Genomic DNA, 23,588 nt, shown 5'->3' on the forward strand with positions numbered 1-23,588 from the left:
GACAAACGATTGTTGATTTACTCGGTCGACTTGGAAATACTGTTTACCAGCTGCCCGGTGAAAGAACGGGAAGGAGACCTGGAATGGTAATGGTAATGGTAATGGTAATGGTACCGGTGCAGATCGTCGGGAACGCGGATTATACGAGCGTTCGTTTCTTGCCCCGTACCCTCGTCGTCGTCCCCATCGAGTTCTTCGCCGCTCGTGTACAGTTAAGGAGACACTGGGATGAAATTCAGCCCGCCCGTTGTCCTACGGTCATTGACATTTTCTCTCTCGAAACATCATCCCCATCTGCGATTATCGAAATTCAATTTTATCGATGTAACTCGTTCCCCTAGTTCAGGACGTTAAATAATAATGTCATAATATATTTCTATAAGCAATATTACCTTTTCTCGCGTATGAACGAAGCCAAAATATATAATTCGAAATTGCATTATTTATTATTTCCGTTTGATCTGCGAGAACGATATTCCGACGAGTTCTCGAAACGGACATTTTAATTTCGATAGTTACAATCGCAACAGTTTGGCGCCACCTTTTTCAGTGTAATGGCGTCACGGACGTCGGGAGGACGATGTATAAATCAAATATGCAATCGGGAACGACAAACACCGATCGTAACTGTGCAAACAACAAACACGTATCGAATGATTAAACGGTTCGAGTGATTTTAATTGTTTTGCGAATTATTCAATCGGTTTGATTTTCCATGTGAATCGCCTTCCAAGGAAAAATATTTCGGCTGTTGTACTTTGGATGCACGTAACCCAATTTTCCGATTACGATTGCGTGTAGTGTGCCATGAAGATCACCCACGTTTCGTCCTCGTTGTTGTCTAACAAACAACCGTACGCATTGAAACTGTTCGAATTTGACCGAGAGCGGGGGATTCGCAAAGCGAGGGGGACAAAACGCGACACGAACGGAACGAAATTTCGTTTTCGTGCGTTTCGGTCGGCTTCCACGCGGAGCGCTGTGATCACTACGGTCGACGTTCTGGGTAGTCGCGAGCGCGAGTTCAGACCGGTAAGACGTATCTGTTGTCGTCTCGTGTTCGTGATACACGTCAAACGCGCGCCTCGGCGCGAAAACGAGGGTGTCGCTTTAACGTCGCTCGTGCTGATAAAAGTGTTTTTACGGGAGTGTTAGTGTGACCATCTTACTACCGTCGAGTACAGTGTTGACGAACTTGATCGATTTGTGAAGAAGAACTCTACATTCAAGAGGGAAGTTGAACAGACGAATTTTATCGAAACGTCACTTCGTCGCCGGTGGTGAGTACGTTTGACCTTTTCTTTAGTTTCGTTCGCGACATTCAAACGCAGTACGCGAACACGAACGGTGTCGTCATCGTGTTCGGTTCGATCAATGAATCGTTCCACGGTTCTCTAATTTAAAAAAACGACCGCGCGTCGATAACGTAGAGTTTCCTGCATTTTCGGACGTCCGTCACGATGTACGTTCGGTGACGTTGTTCGCGTGGTGTGACTGTCTTGCTAACAATTCTTTATCGGCATACCCCGAATAAGTTTTTTTCTAACCGACAATCGTAAATATTTCACTGTACTATGCTATGAGAAGTTAGTGTAGCCGACAATCGATTTGAAGTAAGCCGAATGTTTTCGATTAACGCGTCATAGGTCGACCTTCTGTGTTTTGTTTCGTACTTTTGTTTCCATGGAATTGAACGTTCGTCAATTAATTAACCGGATAATATAAAATATACGATAAATGAAAGAAGTATATAGCGTTGGAATACGTAGCAAACAAATAATATTATTAACAGCTGATGCGCTAATATCACTTTCGCTTATCGAATGATGTTTTGAAGGATGGCCATTGATCCGAACTATCGACTGCATCAAAATGGAAGCTCTCGAAGCTTTGAATTTTGCGATTATATATCGGACGCGTAATTATTCTATAGAAACGTACAAATACGCAGAACAATCATGTACACGATAAGTTATAAATAATACCGTAATAATTATAACCATATTTTCATACGAAATTTGTACGTTAATTTACGAGTAAATTTATATAAATTTACGACGAACGATTTTGCGAAATTCGTTCTGTTGATCATTGCTTCGTTTCGTCAACACGCGGCAAATTGCGTCTTGGAATCCACGCTTTTTCGGCCAAGGGTAGACACAATTGCCGGTAAACAAATAGTTTTTGCTATCCGGTGACGAGCCTCTGTGTAACTCAAATAGAGCATGCTTTTCTTGAAGTATGTTGGCACGTGTAACGTTTTCCCTGGACGTGTCCGACAACAGGTTTTCGCGCACATAAGTGTTTACCTTGCTTATGTAACGCGTCGAAGGCTGATCGCGTCGCGTTCCATCAAAAGGGACATTCGCTCTCGACCATGTTTCAATAGTGACGCTACTTTTCTCATTTTTCTGATCCATTTTTCTTCATCCACTTCGATTCCTGATTATTTGAAACCAAATTAACCCTCGAAAACGATCAATTCCGACTCGTTTAGGCTTTCATATTTATTCTAATTGTAGGGTACGTTTACGCGTTATTATTTTATCAAATACTATGGGGGATTTTATTTTTTATGTAAATTTAGGGCATATTGCGCGAAATATATGTTATACATTAGGCGATTCTACTTGACGCGTGCAGTACGAAAATAGCAAAATTACTACGTTTAGAAGGTTTAAGAAATTCGTGTTTAAATCGAAAATTTTTAAAATAATCCATATTATAGCAGAATTTCATATGAATCAGTTTTTGTAATGAAATATTTCGGCGATAATAAACTTTTGTAGGATAATTTCAATTTAATTGCCAGTAGACAGCGAATGTTTCTGCAAATTCATACTTGTGTGAATACAATTACATAGAACCTACGCAGAGGTTTATCAGCCATTAAATATTGTAACAAGTACTACTTTACCTCCGATATTTTATATACTTTTGCAGATTGCGTTTATTATGCGCACATCTGTACCTTCAAATTTTTCATAAATGCGTAAACATCCGCAGTTGAATTATCGCGTAGAAGCAGAAAGTCATTCGCCTTTTCGCTTTATCGTTATAAAAAATAAAATATTCCACGTGGCTGGCAAAAATAACCCAACTGTGTTCTCGAGTTGAATCGAAATTCCAAAAGGAATCGAATTATACTGGCACATCGAATTGTATCGCGGAATCGCGCTCGTCTCAGAGGAATCTCACGCGATTCAACACGCGTTACTACACCTACGCTAATCGTGGAACAGTCGAGAGTCGTGAAACACACGGAGGTTCGCCGACTCGAGGTAAAGTCATGCGCCTAACGTGGTGTCGTGTCTATTTAGAATTTCAGCGAGATCCGTTGTTGAATTCCGGCACGAGCGGCTGTATTTCACTGAGGGCAAAGAGAGACGTGTACGGGCGCGGGTTTCCCTCGTGCGATCTCGTTAGTATCTCGATGAAATATACAGGTGCAGAGTAATGCCGCGCGCGTTTTTCCCTTCGCCGCGCCGGCCAGATAACAGAGATCTCGCGCCGCTTGGCTGTTTATGCCTCCACGATGGAGGTCGCGCGTTCTCCACGATTAGACGGCCCTCTCGCTAGATTCCAGCTTGACGGAAGAGACGCTGTAAGGCCCCGCGCAGTGCCTTCCTCAGCTAAAATACTTTGTCTATCATTCCGAAATATCCGAGAGAATAGAAATTCTATTCTTTTTCTCTTCTCTGTTCCTCTACTTTTATTTTCCTCATCTTCTCTCCCTTCTTTCCTCTTCTTCTCTTTCTCTTTAATATACGTAGTCGTTATTTCGGATTTAGAATTCAAAAATTCTTAGACTGCAGCTGTTATCTTCATTCGCGATTTCTCTGAAAACAATTTGCTGATTAACGAATTGTCCAGGCGGAATAGAAGATGTCTTTGATCTTCCCCAAACGCGGTAATTCAATAACTCACGGTTATTCAGTATCAATGAATAATAGGAAATATCTGTGGATTACGATTGAAGATAGGATCTCGGATGATATTTTAGCGCAATGATATAAGTTAAGAGCAAACTTCGGAGATATTTGATATGATCGACCGAATAGAATAACACGCTGCACGAAATTTGCTCGTTTACACTGCAGTGTCGAGTCCAAAGGACGAACCTGTATCTTCGTTCGTAAATCGAGTCATTGTTGCCACTGGGTTGCTCAAAAACAATTTATCTATACGTATACGGAATAAAGAAAGCCGTATCTGTATTGGAACTGAAGAGATACGAGAGTTTATATTTCGGACGTATGCGAAATCGATGCCTGGTTGTTAAATACTAAAAGTTATTTTTCTCAAAATCACCTTTGGTTAGGTTTACGCCAATTTGATATTAACACGACAGTACATCGTAGATAACGTTGCATCGCGTCTCTCTTCTCTGTTTCGCTTCCTGTTTGTCTATTTGTCTGACACTTGACCTCCACACGACGATTACCGTCACGTATATCAAGTACACATATTTTCGAAATCGCGTGAGGCATTTGCACGTGAGTCTGCGAATTTTTGGATCGTCGCGCCGGCCGGAAAGCTTGAGAGGATGACGCAGCAGGAATATTTCGCCTTGGAAGCAAGGTTCGCGTACACCGGCATCGATCTCGGGGCTGCACGCGTTTATCGCGGCTAATAGGCGCGATCCGAGCAAAAAGCAGCGAAATATCGTTGACGTTGGATACGGAAGCTTCTCGCGATTCAATTGGCTTCCGCTGGCAGTTCTCGCGACCACGAGTCTCGCGTAACGAGCCAGCCTTTCGCACGTTTCACGCGCTGCGGATGGACGCGCTCGTAACGCTGGTAATCCGCTGATGTAACCCGCGGTAGTCTCTCACTACCGACGATCACGAACAGCTGACTGCATCGTAGAAAATTGGCAAGAATGAGTCGCCCGATCGAATACGCTTATATTCGTTTAGAGTCGAGAGTCATTTGGCGCACGCGATCCCTGGGACTTCGTCGCGGCTAATTGGCGGCTTCGAAAAATGCGTCGCCCCCGTTGAGGACGATTCACGCGATCGCGTGAATGATTTTTTTCCCCGTGTGCAAGGACTCGAGCATTCGTCCGGTACCGTGGCGCGTGCTTCGCAAAAATGGAACAATAGGACGCAATTTAGATAAACGGCCCGTTTCAAAGCCGCTATCACCTACGCGATCGTTCGCAGTCCGCGGTTCGTCGTAGTTGCGAGTACAAAATCTCTCTTCCTCTCTGTGTGTCTCTCTCCTTCTCTGTTCTCCGGGCGATTTCGCAAATTACCTCGAAGGTTCGTATCTCGCGCCATACGTTCCGAAGAGGCGCGTCCTATGTCATAATCCAGATACACAGCGAGATAATGCGACGAAGCGATGCCGGTATTTGTACAAATGAATAACACGTCGCTGCGTGTGCGCTAGGATGATTTATCGTGCTCGCGGGCCAAGTATGCGTGTACCGTACCGCCTTATCTGCGGCAATTATGCCCATTGAGAGCGTCGAAGGCAATACGCGATAAAGGTGTACGTAAGCTTTTGTTTCTTCGATTCCGTGGCTCGTTTACTGGTCAGACCAGTCGATTTCTCGTCAAGTAGTGGAGGGGTTCTTGGCTGGATGGTAAAACGTGGAACGATCGCGATGAATTATGGAGCGAGTGGTCGGTCGCGATATGCGTTTTTCCAATTGCACTGTTCCTGGATCGAAGGCTGGCCCGACTCGTTCCTCCAGCGGTTCATATCAATTGCGTCAAAACAGGTGTTGCCTCTTGGAACGTGATGAAAAAAGATGCGAACTACGCGCCTACGGCGATCCAATCGATTCTACGCGCACGTAGCACGTCGTCCGTTCTCGCTACCGTCGCTTATCGTCGTGAATAGCTAAAAATAAGCGCGTTCGTTTCTCTTCCGGTCTCGATTATCGAGTGTCTCGAACAGCAGCTCTAGTCTTTCGAACAGCTCGAGTGTTTTCTTTCGATCGCGAAACCGACTCTCCGCTGGTAAGAGAAAATTTATCGAACATCTTCGACGTGGAAAATGACCGGCATCCGTGCCAGCTGTGTTACGTAACGCCATCGCCGTGCTTTTTGTCCACGGTAAAACCATTGAGAGTATTTTTGGGAGAGAAGAAACGATTTTTAACGCTTCTTTGCATCGACGACAACGCTCCGTCGTACATTTTCGACGAAGAAAAGAGTTCTTTGACACCGTCTCGCCCCATTCGCGTTCGGTACACTGCACCCCAGGTCCGTTGGAAAGGGGTTTGTCTCGGAGCGTTTGCATACATCTTTTGCTCGTTGTCCTGCGGAATTGGTCGTAAACAATAAGCCGACACGCGACAAAGGATAGTTGTGAATAGCAGCGAGTTTCGCCCGGTGAACCCCTGCCGTCTTTAAAATTAATCGACTCCGTTTCGCCGATACGCGCAGGGTCCCGTCGCGAACTTCTGCCTACAATTTCGTCGGTGTACGATATAAAATATAGCCGATCGGTATTTCCAATAGCTGTACAGGTGTAAATAAATATTTGAACACATTCGCATTATCGCGAATAGATAGCATATACTTCGATTAGATTTCTTCGATTTAATTTTGGCTTTCGATCTTATCTGACGCGATCGTGTACAATTACTTGAGTTTACAACTAAGCATATATCTACTGATACTGTTACGAACAACGAATATACGAAACGCGTTACTCCGAACGAAAAACGTGTAACCGACTCGAAGGAAAACGCAGCGGAGGAATATCTCTTAAATATATTTTGCCAGAAGATCGCGTCATCGGGCGCGCTATGAGGTTTCATATTCCGGCATAATCCTCGATGAATTATCTGGCGAGAAGCTCGCGGCACAAAGGGCCGGGAAATGAAAGAGGAAGGTAGGATAAGGGATGAGAGGAGATGACGAGTGTAAAGTTGAGAGAAACGCGGTGAAAGTTCCGGTGTACGAAGGAAACGAAAGACGGAGGCAGGCAGAGGGTGGAAAATGCTGGGTGAAACGACGTCGGTGGCGTCGCCGGCAGTAGCGGCGCCTATATTGATTTTGGGCCGAGGACGGGGTAGTCGGAGGGGAAGGGCCACGTCGATGGTGGTTACGACGTTGCAACGCGTCGCGCCGAGCCGAACCGAGCCGGGACGAGAGGAATGCGCGCCGATGTTTCCTTTACGCGAATGGATTTTGAAATTTCTTCCAACGTATTTTACGCCCTACAGCGCCTACAACGGTAAAACCATTTCACGGAAATGAAAAAGAATTTTACTCGACGTTTCGCGTGGCACGACCACGGCCGTTTTAACTTGCGCCGGTTTAATATCGGAAGAAAACAGCTGCGTTGACCTTATTTCTCTATTTGAACTACCGAATCTTTCATATCGCGCTCCATACCCCGGCGACGCGATGTCCCGCGGTGGATTAAATTTCAAATTCCAGCCAACTTTCATAAAAAAAATGTTTTCTCTTTTTATACTCCTTTTAATACTCGTATATTGCGCGTGAAAATGTTTTCCCGTAAGAAATATCGTTTCTTTTAATGAAACGTACATAAGTGTTCGGGCACCTGGTGCAACTTAATGAAAAGATTTAGTATTTCCATTACCCTTCTATGGTTATATTAAGTCGAGTAATAAGCTGTTTCGTTTATCGACGTTACATCTTGTTGAATATTAGTTGCAGTCTGTAATATATGACGTGCAACGTGGAGAAATATCGTTTATAATCGTATCGTTTAGCAATATTAACGAAGGAAAGACGAACGTTATAAGAGTTCGGTAAAGAAATCGACTTCTTTCACGGCGCTATAGATGGAAATCGGTACGAATTCTCGTTGTATCTTTCGTTAGATTTTTAAATCTTTGAAATAGAAAATAATTGCGGTTAATTTAGCTTACATAGTATAAAACATAATCGCAAAACGCCACTAACACTCGATAGATAACATTTACACGACTATTTGAAGAAGAATTTAGTTCTGTTATTTTTCAGATAAACTACCTATCTATCGACGATCGTCTTTATCTGGTCGTTAGGTTAGAATACTCTTTACACTTTTTCAATCGCTCTATACGTACATATAACCGTGGAAAGCGAAGTTAATGAACTTTCCATTCGTGGGAAAGATAATAGCGGGCACGAACGACGTTAAGCCAATATTCTCTGGTCTGGATCGATTGGCTTTCGGTATCACTCGGACAAACACTCGGCTTAAATCGATCTGGAAGCCCCGCGCGTTCGCGAAAGAGTCGGAAGTCGATAGCGACGAACCCCGTGGAAGCCTATTGCATTCGATAGACGATCCTCGAAGCCGCAGATGCTATCTCTTATTCACCGATGTTCGTCCGGTGAAAGCATCTTGTCGCGTCCCATTCGACGCATAATTGCCATTGTTGCTTCTTGCCGTGCATTTATCGTCTCGAAACACGCGGCGCATCGTGTTCCATTCCTTTTTCTCTCTTTCGTTCTTTCCATCCGATATGATATTCCGAATCGTAAACGATCAGGCATACTTTATCGCCTGTGTCGCGCCTCCTCCGTCCCACGTTTCCTTGTTTCGTCGAATCGCTTCGATCTTGAACTCGTATCGCCAGTCATCCTCTGCTTTACTTTTATTTCCACGTGTTTTACATCCCCTTTACGTCGCACCGAAAGCTAGTAAAATCCGTTCGATACGGTAACGTCGCTTTCGCTCGATCTCGCTTTTTAAATTCCACCCTTTTCTCGGTCACGTTCCACCGATAGCACGTAAACAAGACAGTGGAAACTCGTACGTTCGATGGGACAACTCGGCAAAGAAAGTCGGCTGATCGTAATTGTTGCCTCGATCATCGACGATAATTTTTCTCAGTTGGCGAAGCCGGCGCAGTTGGCCAAATTACACTTTGCTCTCCTCTTCTCTCCAACATTGGGACGAACATCGTCTCCGTGGGGTCGTTGCACGATTTCGGAGGATAATTTACGATGCTCCGGCGTTTCAGTCGCGACGGGACCGGCATAAACAACCTTGCGTCTCCCTTCTCTTTTTCCTCCCTTTTCTTTCCTCCCTTCCTATTTTCCGTACGCTTCACGGCCACCCTCTATCCCACGAGAACGCATTGGAAAGGGAAGAAAAGAGATCAATACCAAAGAACGGCGCGTTTTCATTTGTTTTTCCTTTTTCTTTCGCGATCATTCGAAAACAATCTTCCTTTAATCAAGCACGTTCTCCGTTTCTCTCTATACACCGTTCTCAGGAAGAGACGCTTTCAACCCCGAGAACTGGCGCCAGAGCGATGCCACTTGCCCCCGGTAAGTTCCATCGGATATCGCAACTTTCCGGATCGGTCAAACACGCGAGAAACTTTTAATTCGAAATTTCGCGCAACGCTTCTCCACCGTGTTTTTCCAGCGTGGCGCGAAACGTCAATTTTTCTCTCCTACTTTCCCCTCTTCGTTCACTCTCCCTGAGAGTTTTTTTTTTTTTACTCTCGATGCTCGAGTTCTTTGACACCCCCACTCGGCTCGCGCCACGTTTTTCCTTCCACCCTATATACCACGAATCCCTCTTCACGGGTGCTCGATGATGCGTACGATGCACACGACCAGTCCCACCGGAGCTTTACATTCGACTTTTTATAGCGGAAAACCCCGTAAACCGACGACCGTTCTTCGGTTAAATGGTAGCTTTGATCGAGGGGGTCGAAATTCGCCGCTGCCTTCCGATAATATTAGCCGAGCTTCTCTTGGGAGAAATATTACGAGAAATATTACGAGAAATATGACAAAATGGAGTAGGTGAGAAGGTTCGACCCTAATCTAGTATTCCAGTCGTTGTTCCGATCGCACCGGAATAAAGATGATATATTTTTTCACGCCCCTGTTCTTTCTTCCGTGTTGGTCAAATCGACGTGCTGTTCAACACGAGAGTCGTTTCGTCGATTCGTGGGGGGTTGGAATTACGAACGGAGACGTTGAAGGGGAACTGGACCAAGCTCTTGCATCTTTTTTACGGAATAATCGAACAGCTATCGCCAACTAAAGGCATCGACAGATTTCCTTTACATTTTACCGCCTATCATGAATATTAAAATATTTAGATTTATTTCAAATATTCTATCTTTTTCAATCGTGTTTCACCGCAGCATCCAACTTTTGTCTTTTCTGTTTTCTTAGTGGGTGAAACGAGATCGTGCTTAATTTCCGTTTCTTTGGTTCAGTAAAGATACGAATTTGCATACACATCCAGAGCGATCTCATTCGCCGGGTGCTTTATCTGAAATTATACCACTTCATCGTCTCTGTTTCCACGTGTCATCTCTGTCATATCTTACAAAAAGTATATGAAACTCATAGCCACTAATGTTCCTCCGTTTTACGACATCCGATACACCTTTACGAGATTTTAAAAATGCAGATGTCTTTAGAATAAATTTCCTCGAAGATTCAACGACGATGAAATAACAACCGATCGCGTTCGTGTCGCAGAAGTCGAGTCGAATGGCGGTCAATTTCTTAGCTCGCAAAGTGGTGAAGTGGGGACAGCTGGTATACGCAGACGCCGGCACGATGGCACGTTAAATACTGTGCATCGGTGATTAGGATACGACAAGAGGCTCGTCTATTCGCTGTTTAAGTCAATGAACGAAGAAGAGGAGAGAACCGTCAGGGTCCCGGAGGGATCGAAGTCACCGTTGCCCGAAGACCTCTGACCGATCGTGTTTCCATTCTTTTTATATTTTGCCAACCATCGATCGAGGGGAACAGTCGGCTCGAGGACGATCGCGCCTCGTCGTTTCATCCAATCTGCTGTGAAACGGGGACCGTTGGTACCACGGGCAGCAACCAGCATCCCGAACGCGTCTCTCTGTCCGATAATTACGTTTCTGCCAGCCTTTGTTGCTTTCGTTGCGAATTAACCCTTGGACGAGAGGCAGGAAGAAACGATTATGCTCTTATTAGATTTCTCTTATCCGGCTTTTCTTGTCGTCGTGGCCGTTGTGAAGTAACCCGGTGTACGTAAAGAAAATGAAAAAGTTGGATACAAGGTATGCAAGAAGGAGAAACGGAGGCGAATGAAAGTCCGCGCTCTTGGCAAGCAATGGAACGAGCTCTAGCGGAGGGCGCGCGACTCGACCGACACCCAGTATACACGACACAGTAGGTATTTTATAAACGACCGACTCGCGTAACAAGTTGTCCGTAAGCTATAATAAAAATGTAAGACCGATACGGAAGCGTTGCATCGAGAATTACGTCGATACCGCGATGTCAATGCACCCGGGCGGCACTCGGCCGTTCGAACCGTAGAAAAAGCCGAACGAACCGGAGTCTGAGTAATGTCGTACGTCCATTGGTCCAAGCACGTTGTGGCCGTTTCGGATGCGCCTTGGTCCCCGGTGCGTACGCACATTGCACCGGCCCACAGCAGTACAAAAACCCCGTGCAGGACAATAACCCTGAATAAATCACTGCCCCCGATGGCCATTCGGCCGCACGGTTCCTCTCTCGATTTTATACCGCTTCGTTGCCTAAACAAGATTAACACGACTACCGAAGACCCTGAAACAATTGGCAATGGCATGCCGACTAACCGCGTTGTTAAAAATTCCTATAATTTTTCACACGCCGAAAATTTATCTAGAATAGAGCGCGTAATTGAGTGAAATCCTGTTTCGTGCGTAGTATACATCGTGGTGTTACGTACATTTTTGCCGCTATATCGCGAGAACGTTTATTTCGCGTACGCAACGATTGAAATCTTTAAAGGAGAAAAGAATGTTTTTGGTAGCCTCCTGTTCGTTTTTACGTAAAGAAATTGCCAAGTGAGCGGAGAAATATGGGCGATGAGGTAGAATATGGATAGTATCTGCCTCGTGTAATTTTTTAAGGTTTCCTACCCCTTTGAAGTTTCACGTTTGCTCCAATAAATGCATCGAATAGGTGTACCAATATAAAACTTGTGATCCGCGGTATGTTCCTCTTTTGCTTCCTACGTTCCACAACGTTTTCCAACGAAAGCTCGATCTCGAGGAGCTGGGAACATCGCCAAGTCGATCGAGCTATTTTATTTACACGCGTCGCGAACATCGGTTTGTTTGAATAACCCGAGAAACCATTTTTTCTTCTTCGTTATTTCCGACGAATAGTTTTCGTAAACCGCGTCCTCAGTTGTCGTAACAATTTTTCGCTATTTTCGCGTAACAATTACGACCGACGAGCGAGTAAGTCGGAGACATTCGAGCCCTTTAAATGCAAATTTCACGTGGAGAGCAAAGCGGAGAGACTTCTGCGACGTCGACGAAGTTGCCGTCCCTTTATGGAGCTGATTTCGCGAGCGGATCCGATACAAACTGCGCTTTAGAGCGCGTTAAACCGCAGTTAAATCCGAGCTCTCGGAGTTGTCCGAGCTCACCGTCTCGCGACATAAATCTTCGACCCTGGCGTAACAGCGTCCACGCACGACTCTCTATGTGGGCGTAGACGCCTAACTTTTAGGTTGTTCGGAGCTTCCGTGATTTTCCTGTCGAACCATCTGTCCCACGGTGAAACTATCGTCCTCGACGCTGGAGCGTCTATGGGCTTCTCTAATTCGAATTACCAATTAACGTTTGAATGTGCTTCGAAATTCGAGCGAAGTTTCCCACGCAGTTCCCTTGCCTCGTTTAACGTATTCTAGCTCGAGCAATGAAATAGTGCGTAACAGTAGCGTTAAAGCTACGTTGTTAAGAAACGTAAATATAGTAAATTATCTGTAGTTAAATTAAATACCAAAGTAAAATACGATTGTCGTTAAACGATCGTAGAGTTACAAAATTTAATTAGAATGGCAAATAGATCACGGAGATCGATCGGCCAAAGCGGGGCGGAGCTACAAGAAGAATTTAAATAATTTGGAAAAGACGTAGTTTTTACCATATACAACGTAGCTATTCCAATTTCTTTTATAGAATTATAGAATCTAGGATGATTCGATTTTAAGTACGAAAAGTCGTACGAAAAGTTTTTTTCGTATTATAAGAAAGTAATAGCATTTTCTATTTTACGTTATTTTATCGAATTACGTATGATACATTTTGTTCTATCAAAATAAAGATCACAACGTCCGACAGATTAGGTTTCACGTTTGTATAAAGACGCGTCGTTGTAAAAGACGTGTCTGTAAAAGAAAGACACTTTTCGGACAACCTAACATATATACCTGTTAGGCAATCACGGTATATCGCTTGTCCACATAAGGGAAAGAAGTTCACGGCGCGTTGGCACGCACGAAGTGTCGCTTAAAGCTTAAGAATAGGCAACTCGTTCGAATATCGACAAACTGCATTCCTCAGCCCAGTTTTCCCTGCTTGTTCTTTCGAACGGCAGCGAGAACGGCCTCGTAAAGTACTAGAGCCAGAGACTCTACGAACTTTCTGAAACTTTTCTGGAATCACTCGGGTGACTTCGTTTATAAGATCAAAACGAAAGTGTATAACTTGCGGTCTTCCGTATCCAAAATTTGTTTGAACAAGGTTGAGAGACGAACCAGAACGATCGATGTGGTTTTGATACGACGACTGAAGACGCGATAATAGTAGCGAAAATTGCAAACAAAAATGTCCTAATAACTCAATTATTTGACTGGAAAATATATTCGAAAATATATATCTTGTATCAAAGAATATACAGTGTATCGTAAGATAATCTCTGCGTGGCATTCAAATTGCCGAATTTAAATTGCACAAAGAAAGAAGGAGAATATCGTAGAATTTTACGATTCGAGAAACAGGAGCATCGTCAAGATGCGAAATCGTTCGCGAATGATTCATTTCGTAAAGGATAAGAGACAATGTTACTCGTAGACGTTCATACGTTGGAAAACGAGAATCGAATGGACGAGTCGTTATTTTCAAAAGAAATAATACGTAACAGGGGCTCTGGGACAAACCGAAATTACGTCCATTAAAATCAACAAAGTTGTCACGACGAACGAGACGAGAGCCTTGATGTTTCGGTGGTGTATCGTTTGGTTCAGCCTTGGAGAAAAATGCGACGGACGGAAAATCTCGTTCGTTAGGAGCACCGCGTGTCACCGACATCGATTTCCATTAATCACCGGTGACGTTGGTATTCTGTGGATGAACACCAGTCAGAAAATACCTTATCGCTGATATCGAGGACCCAGAAGGTAGACAACGGCGGCAGCTTTGCTTTTGTACCTGGATTTCAACTATGACGTAGTCGAAGAAAGGAAGACGTCGAATCACACGGTGTCTGGGTGTCTAATTTGCGTTTCATCGATCGACGAAGGTCTTCGAACGACGGGATGCGACGCGCAGTGTATTAACAAATTAATTGATTTTTTAATTACCTGATTTCTATTTTTTACTGCTACGTTTATTCCGTTATGCCATTGCTCAAAGGTTTGAAAAACTTGCCAAGAGTCGTTTTTGTCACGAGTCTCTCAATTGACCGGCCGAGGAACTGCATTTTCATCGGCAATGAAGAGAAACGAAAAATATATTTCTCGTTAATTTTCTGGTCGAATCTGGTAAATTCGAGGGATAAATACGCGTGTCTTTTGAAAATAAATGATCAATCAACGATATTAGTTCCACTCGACTGACGCTGGTCTGCGTAATTTATTTTCTCGATAGTTTTAAAATATTCGGAAGAGCGACAAAAACGCATGGTTGTTTCCAAAAAAAAAAAAAACGACAGTTGTGACATGCGGCTGGCTAACGATATTGAACTTCAAGATTGCTCTTCTATAAAAGACAGGGAAATGTAACTCATCGTACATTTTTCAGCCGTGGCCTTCGTATAAAATAATCAATATGTTGACTTTGTGGCGATCAGACAACCGTTTTAAAACACTGTCGTCACGAGGCAACGGAAAGGAACTGGACGAGCCGGGCGTCCGGATCGCGTCGGCGCGGACTAGAAAACGCCTCATCAGTAACGCCGTTTCGCCTTCGGTACGTGTCGTAACAATGTCGCTCGTAATTAGAATATTTTCATTTCTATCCGTGTCCGGCAAACTCGGCCTCTTTGCGAGCAACCCTTGCGAGCGTAGGTGGGACCGGTTTTAAGTCGCGTTCACGCGTGCGACACACAGCCCTCGGTGTATGTAGGACTCTCTGTACGTACGTTCCGCGGAACTAGTTGGTTCTAGGCAAACCGTCCAGCCGATCGGTGGAAAGGAGAAAGATTCAGGTTCTCCCCTTTCCCTCTCGCGGTCGTTCGTCGAGCGCATTTGCCTTTCACGGCTCGCGCTCCAACTCCATTGAAACTGCTCCAGCCTTCGTCCGCTCTGTTGCTGCTGCTGTTGCTGCTGTATTCTTGTTATTGCTTCATTTTTTTTCTGTTTTCAACCGCGCGACATATACTCTTTGGAAATGAATTCTCCGTTGCACCGGTCTTTGTGCTTTTACAATGAAGCGACCTAAAAATTCGAATCGTCTGACGCGACTCGCTGAAACGTCGAGTATTAGCGTTTATCTCGATGAAAAGTCGCGTCCATCTCGTCCAACCCTCGATCGAACGTATAACGTTCAAACGACTTTTCTATAAATCTTCGAATATTGCACATGTGTAGGCTTTGTTATTTTTTGTTGAAAAATTTGTATATATGTTGCAATGACGGCTGGTCGATCCTCTGCTGGGTTCGCTCAACCAAAACGAACAATGGAGAAGAGCGTGCATCTGTACGCAAGAGGAAAGGCAAAGAGTAACGCGAATTTCGATAAAATCCTCTTAACGCGCTGGGCTGCCTTTTCGAACGTGCACGCAGACGAATACGCGCGTATCGTACGAGCGCATCCGTATTTGCGAGCGTGCATGCGCTACACGTAAACCACATCATGGAATGGTCCCGCCGGCAGATTATGTTAATTAAACGTAATGCAGGAAGCCGAGGGAAATTAATCGCGCCTCGTCGCCGCCTCGATCGTTCGTTAACGGCGGCGCCACCTTTACCGTGCTCTTCCTTTTTTATTGCTGTTCGTCCAGCGCCTCGTTGGTCCATACAGATCTGCTCTTCTTAAATAAAATGCTCTTCTTTTTCTACCTCTGGCGAAGGAAATATGGACAGGTATCATCAGCGTCTTTTTTTTTATTTTCGTACAAGTCAAAATTTAATTCCAGCTCCAATTTTGTTGAAAAGTGACTTTGTGGCTAATTTCGACCTCGAGACAGGCAGGATGTAGTTTGTGGCCTGTGCGGCAAGCAGTTTTCGAGCGGCATAAAGGGATGAAAAATGGCTTTAATATACTGGGTGCTTTAAATACCAACGTGAGCTGTATATACGACGACTCTTGAAACAAAGAAGTTTTTCGGCGATTTTTCCACGTAACCTTACACTTTGTTCTATGCTTTATTTTGTCCGAATAAAATTATTTTTATAATCCAAAGTATAAATAAAAAATTATCTATGCGCACAAAAGTTAACTGCAATTAAAGGGAACGAAATTAGGATTTTCTTTCTATCAGCGAAAAACACACCTCGTTCTTTTATTTTTGCTTTTATCCACACATATGAATATCAATGAGAAAGTTATCTGCAAAGCTGGATAACTTCGTACAAATTTTGTTCGATGTAAGAAGCAAAAAGAAACTCGAGGAGAAGGGTATTCCAGTCAACCTGTTTCTTTCAAATCGCTCGCTCTCCCGCCTTCTTTTCATCGAGCGTTATTAATTGTCATCTAACGTCGTTATTAATTGTCATCCAGCGTGGTGAGTCGGCTTAACGAGCAAACGTTGGCTGGGATATTTTTTCCACGTGGCATTGTATCGTCCGTGAAAAGGGAGAAACCGGAGGACCGGGTCTTTGGCGGAGAACAATCGCGGTCTCGATCATCGATCCTGCTGGATTCCATTCTACTGTCAGCCGGTCGCATTCTTGCTGGTTCGCTAACCTTCGAAAACGAAGCCCTTCCACGAAAGCGGCCGCAGAGTTTCGGAAGAGTCTCGGAAGAGTCTCGGATGCATTATCCTTTCGTCTCATTTTTCACCTTCTCCCTGACCACACTTGCCATCATCCTCTCTTCCCGCGCTCTACTCACTTTCGTTGCTGCTCGTTAACCTAAAATTTTCTCTTGGATGCGCTGATAGCGCTCCTGAACCATCTCTTCGCGCTCTAGGTTTTGCTTGTTTCGCTTACTTGCATTCTTGCGCCTCCGCGGTTCGTTCTTTTTCGAATCTCGGCAAATTCTACAGTCGTGGGAGTGTACGTTGGATTCTCAGCTCGGCGCGAAAGGTTTAGGCAAAAACAGACGAGCGCTACGTTGTCTTGCAACCCTGGGATACCGCTAAACGCCCGTCTCCAGCCAAAAAACCTCTCGACGACTTCCTCTACGGTTATTACCGGTGAACGCGAAACGCCGGAATAAATTGACGTTTTTTCGTGGTGCACCGTGACAATGGTCGGGTAACCAAGCGTTCGCGGAACGCGGATACACAGTTCGGCAGGTTCCCTCGACTTGCTTAACGTTGATTTATCGCCCCGAAGAACTGCCAAATTGGCAGTGCTCGTCGTCGAAACTCGTTAACCAGCCAATCGCCGCACCAGGATTCTCCACAGTCAGAATTTTCGATAATTCCAGTTGGAATACGTGAGATCCTACATTCACTCTTGCCCTCCTCTGTTCTTCTTTATTTCCCGGTTCTTCCTTATTTTTTGCCGATGTTTGTCTCGCTTCAGAGATTCGACCTGGACAAAATCGGAACGAAATTCGGCTCGGTCGCGGAACACACCGTTTACTTTTTATACCGCCGACCGGTAAAAGGATCGTCTTGTTTTCGTTTTCTTTTTATCGGAAGAAATTGCTGGGAATCGTCTGTTTCGATAGTTGAAGAGATACGTGGCGGGTTTTCGTTGGACGACGCGACTCGTGCAGCCTCGCGGTGACGCAACTACGAGTTACAGCTTCCGCGACAATGTACCCTATAGATTCGCTTAACAGCACCGGAAGCTGTAATAATTCCGATGATGATGCGCGCTCCCTCGTTCATCGAGCCGCGCTGCGCTCAATTGTAAGACGTAAACGAGATCGCTCGGAAACACGCGACAGATAAAAACTTTCCAGCGAGAATAATAATAATAAATGGCACTATCTGCTTAATAATGATAAAAATAAATGACGCTAAGTGTCGGATTCTGTTTCGACCGGACGAGAACGGAATTCGTATTCCGTCGATGAAACGTGAACTTTGGCGGCTCGGCGTGCGTATTTCTAAATCTGAAAATTCATCCTAAAAAGAATTAATTCGTACCTTAAATAAAATTTCATGTAAACGCCGAATTCAACGATGTTTGGATAAAATCGAGATCGATACTGGACCGGCGAGCGTTTAATTAGCAGAACAATAAACAGAGCAGGAATTTGTTGGGCGACCCACGATAACACGCAATTATTCTTTTTGTTCGCTAATGAGACTTCGTCTCGTTTATTAAATAAATACACTAATTACGAACGTGAATCATTTGACAAAATATATGTTCGGCCATACGCAACACGATCGATGATTCGTATAATTCTGCGAATTAATTTGCTTACGTAAGCAACCATAATCGTTTCTTACGTAATTTTCGATCGCACGGACAACAATCGTTCGTTCCGTTGTGTTTCGATAATTAATACGAAACGAACGTGAACGAGATCTTTCGATTAGCTTAATTACGAACGAGCATCTATATGATATTTTCGATAAAACGAACCGTGACTCTGTTCGTTTTCATCACGGGATACCTGCACGTAGCGCTGTTCTCCAAGGTTAAAACGACCTCTCCAGTCATTGGATTTTCACAAAAGGCGAGTCGCATAAATTATCGCGTTCCATTTATCTTAGGCAAGCAATTAACTCCAGAGCCTGGAAGAATCTGAACGAAGGAAACGGTCCGATCATCAGAAGGCGTAGTCGGCATCTACGAGTAACAGCCCGCTCGTTCCGTCAAATCTATTTAATGCACATTTTACCCATCCATTGGGCTGCGCTATAATTTAATCCTATCTCTTCCTGCTACTTTAACCGTGCGTGACAACGACGTACATCTCTCTTTATAACTATCAGCACACCTACGAAGGTTTAAGTAAATTTGAGAAATTATCGGCTTGGCCAATTCTTTAAATTATTATTTCACGTGAAATGTCAGAGTGTAAGGGATTCGTATATGCCGTTTATTATTTATTACGTGTAATCCTTGCTTTCCAGCTTCGAATGGTTACCGATTTTATTAATTCTACGCACACAATTCGAAAGAACGTACCGCTAAATTAAAACACATTTGTCAATGAAACGTGTATATTATCAAAGGATATATTAAAATTTAATAGCCTCTTCTTGACGCTTTAAACGAAGCAGTAGGTGTCGCGATACTTCTCAACTGGCGTGTGTACGTTATAAACACCATCACGTTCATTCACCACTTTGGCCAGAGCGAAAGGCACCACGTAGATGCGATAAATGCGTGCACGCATCCGTCCGTCCATTCCGTCATTATGCTATCAGACGATGCAATTGCCAATTGGCTGTGTCGTTGGTGAACTTTCTCGACGCGGCACTCGTCAACAAACGTACTCTGGTATATACACGGTCGACGCTTCGATGCGATCGTCGAATAGAAACTAGAAGTCAACACGATACAATTGTATCTAGTACACGAATTCGAACTTTGGAGCCTGAAACGACGAGAGTTCGTGGCAATACGAAACCTCGTTGGTCTTCGAGTCAACGTCGTGACTATCGATCGATTAAGAATAAAAATATTGCACTTGGATATATTATTGCGATATTCATACTATTTGCCGGTATCGTCGCTTTCGTCAATATCCGATCTCAGTTGTTGAACATCGCGTTATATACTCGACGATACTCGTTGACGATATTCGCAACGTTATTGATCGCGTGCGTTCACCTTAATACGCGGTTCGCGTGTCCCGCGCACACGTATATATATATTAATAATACACGTTGAGAACCGTGATCTCCAGGAGAAACCTCTGCCTTTGTCGTTCGACCTATTTTCAATCAGGACATTTCCGTCTTTCACGTAAATTACAAATGGGCGAGGAAATGTGGCACACGGGAGAATTGACTCGTTCCGAGGTAGACTCACGGGAAATTGGAAAACTGGTTCCGAGGTAAACGTCGAATCTCACGCGGCCAACGCGAGGCAGAAACGGAAAACGCTATTATGACTTTTGAGCTTTCGGTCCGACAGCACCGTCGGGCATCGACAGCCACCGTTTGCGCTCCCTTCTCCCGCTTCGATCCTCGCGCAGGGTAAAACTCGCACACGCGCCCCTGGAAACACAATTACTGGCGTGCACCTATTGTGCAGTGCATAGAGTCTGGCACACGAATATCCAGTTGCAAACAGAGACCTCTTGCTACGACTGAGTTTGAAGTGGCAGTCAGGTGAATCGAAGAGGATGAAACGAGGATAGAGAAACGAAAAAGAGCGCGTATCAACGGAGCCAGGGAGCGCGTGGTACAAAGCTCATTTATCGACTGGCTTTTCCTTCCACTAAATACGAGTTAGCTAGTCCACCGTTGTATTTTCCGACATCATCTTTCGTTTCGCAATTTCGCTGTTATTTTGCTAGGATACGTTCGATTCAACTTCGACGAATGTAAATAGAAGTAGTTTGTACAGTACAGATTGCTATATAGTGGAATATGCATTTAGCTTAAAATGCTAGCCGAAATTGAAATCTTCAAACTCGTTTGTTCATTCAGCGTGGAAAACGAATCGACTCGTCGTTCGGCTTGTTAATCTCTTGGACATAGTAATTTCTTCACTCAGGGATCCTTCCCTTTAACGCGACGTTTTATGTAAAAGTAAATTATATCGGCGGGTTTGACCGATCTGCTAGAGCCAGTTAATCGCTTAGACCTAAAAGTTCTCACCAAATAGCTGCTCGCTAATCGGCAACAATTTTTCGTCCGCTGCAAATTACAACATTTTTATTCCTGAGAATTCTTCTTCCTTTTAGAGAAAACTATTTCCTTCTTTCGCTCGAGCTGCATTTACACGAAACGTCTCTTTTAAAATCGAAATTCTACCATTGCTGCTGCAAAGTACCGTAAAAAGACTTAAAACGATTAGTACTGCACTTCCCTTAAATTTTCCAAATTAATTGCAACGAGCTGTTCTGTTCTTTGCTACTCAGCCAATTACAGCCTCGCATCGGAATTCCTGAAAGTCGAACGCCAGAATTGCAAAAAGTCGCGAGCAATTGCTCGCAGAGACCGTTATCCGCGCGAAGACGCTTAGGCGACGGGTATTTATGTAAGTTTGCTATTTTGCCGCGAAACGAGCAAAAAGGCGATTGGTCGGTTGGACGAAATGAGCTGTATTCGCGGCGTAATTTTGCAAGCACGTGTAATCGAACGACGACGACGACGGGGCACCAGAATCTCGAGGCTGTGGCGAGGCCACGAAACCCGACACTCTGCATTCTCGATCGAGCCCGGTAGTTTTGTCTAATGTCTATGAGAGCCGTCACCGCGAATTTTGGTCCACGGCCAAACGATCTAAATGTAACGCCGGTGGAAAAAAAGACAAAAAGCAACGTGCCACTTGTCCGATCTTCGTTTACCACTTCTTCGTTTTAATAATTCTACTTTATTCGTTTTCCCACCTTTGTGTTGATATATTAATTTTCTCACCTGAGTAGCTAAAAGGAAGTATCTGCATATTTTGATACGAAATAGTCGAAGAATAGACTTGGAGATACATACAGACCTTGTGAAATTATAGAAAACGATAAATCAACGATGTTTCATAAGAAACGATCGATGTTGGATCTTAGCTTTTTACGCAAATTTTACTCGATTATTTTGCATAATATCGTTAATATCGTTTAACCGTTCAAAAAGGTTGATAACCCGCAACTAGCGATATATCGAATTTTAAAATTGTCTTTCTATAAAAAGTCGAGAAACGTGATTTACCAATGTTTTTTACCTCATCGTGAAATGTAACATTGGTAAAAGAAAAGAAATCGCAGAACACCGTACTAATAGTCTCATCCTCGCTCTTCTTCTTTCGCCAAGTCTTTGATCGTGATTTTCTCGCAGAACTTGCAGAATAATGCTGTCTTTGCGATCCTCTGCATCCCTCTCAATCAAAGATCACCCGTTGAAATGTTCGATAGACCGAAAACTTGCGTCTCCATCGGTAACAAGAGTCGCTCGATCGGCGCGTTTCATTACACCAGATTCATAGCTTTTTGTTTTAACCGACCGTTTCTTTTTTTGTGGCGAGCGATTCGGTTTTACGAGTTTTCCGAGTGCCACAATTACCCATCAATTTCCAGTCAAACTGGACAAAGGGAGCTTTCGCACAAAGGATTAATGGACTCGCGTAAACGTGTTTGTCACCGATTTCTTTGCGCGTCATAAAAATCATCCGCAACCTTTCGACAAGCTACGTATTATGTGCCTCGTTTAGAGGTCGCATCGATAATGTCCCTCAGTCGAAACGTAGAAAAGCGGCAAAGTTTCGATAAATAAATTTATGGAAGTGAGTGATACGTTTTTCCCAGGATCGAACATTAATGGGGTTACGCGATGAAATTGAGAAACTCAAAGGAGTCGATCGCTCTGATTTCCGCGAGGCTCGTATCGTACGCTCTGGTCGAATCTCTTTATCGTTCCAAACAAGATTTCGCGATCCCATAACCGGCAACGGTTTCGCGTTGATCACGGCTTTCGTGTCAAAGTCGGTCGCGCGAAACGTCTTCGCGAGCTTCGGAATTTTCATCTCTGGAAGAGCTTTGCGAGGCTGCAACTCGTGAAATATTTTCGGCTCGTCCCAGTTGCATGACAAGACCGAGTGGAAGCAGCAGGGTTAGAGAAACGACGGGAGAGCACAGGCAATAATTAATGTCGCGGAGGCTGCACGATCGGAGCGCGCTGCGTCAAGGATCGTGCTAATTGCAGGAGGTCGAGCAAGTTCACGGTAGCACGGTACGAGAAGGTTACTGTTACTTTTCCTGGTCGACATCTTGGAACCCCTTGCCCCGTGTAATTCCCTCTCTTGCTCGCCGCGACGGAATGAACTCTCTCGTTGCACACTGTCGAGTCCGAGGGAAAAAGAGAGGAAAATAAGAAGAAGGCAAAAGGGCGAAAGATAGATGGAAAGAGAGAGAACGGAGAGGAAAGGAGCCACGGACGGATGATTGGCTCGTTTCTCGAGATAGCCGCGAACCTGGTCGCGAGCATCTTAGTGGTCGGTAACAGAAGAAACAGCGGCAGCAGAAGCATCTACTCTTCTGGGTTGCAGAAGTTGCGGTACTGGTCTAAAGGAATTACCGTTAGAAGAGCTGCACTCGTCTTACGTGCTTCCTAGGCTCCATGTTATACATATATACGTATAGGTGCACGCTTCTTTCCGTGGTCTGCGTGCATCGGCGCGGTGCACGGCCGCGCTCTCTGTGACGACGCGACTCCACGCTCCGTGCACGATATACAAGGTGTCTGTTGCGACTTTCAACCTGGTCGTTCTTAAACTTGAGAACTCTTACGAGTCCTTCGTTTCGTTTGCGCGGTAGATGGAAACGATTTCGCGCTGAGATCTGGTAGCATCGAAGGGGTCGTAACGAAAATGACGCTCGACCATATCTGTTTCTTCGAGCATCTTTAGTTTTTCTTGGATCGTCC

General features: G+C 44.4%; 1 protein-coding gene across 4 annotated transcripts in view; it reads left to right on the plus strand.

Moving 5' to 3' along the window:
* Positions 1-992: 992 nt before the first annotated feature.
* LOC117236949 (SH3 and multiple ankyrin repeat domains protein 3) overlaps positions 993-23,588 on the plus strand; it is a 177,733-nt gene continuing 155,137 nt past the window's right edge. For all 4 annotated transcript variants that reach the window (XM_033500414.1, XM_033500410.1, XM_033500409.1 and 1 more), the window contains exon 1: positions 993-1,280. The gene's annotated coding sequence lies outside the window, so the exon portion shown is untranslated. The remainder of the gene's footprint in view (positions 1,281-23,588) is intronic.

Source organism: Bombus vosnesenskii, unplaced genomic scaffold, assembly GCF_011952255.1.
Source record: "Bombus vosnesenskii isolate JDL3184/JDL3185 unplaced genomic scaffold, Bvos_JDL3184-5_v1.1 scf7180000013352, whole genome shotgun sequence".
Lineage (NCBI taxonomy): Eukaryota > Metazoa > Arthropoda > Insecta > Hymenoptera > Apidae > Bombus > Bombus vosnesenskii.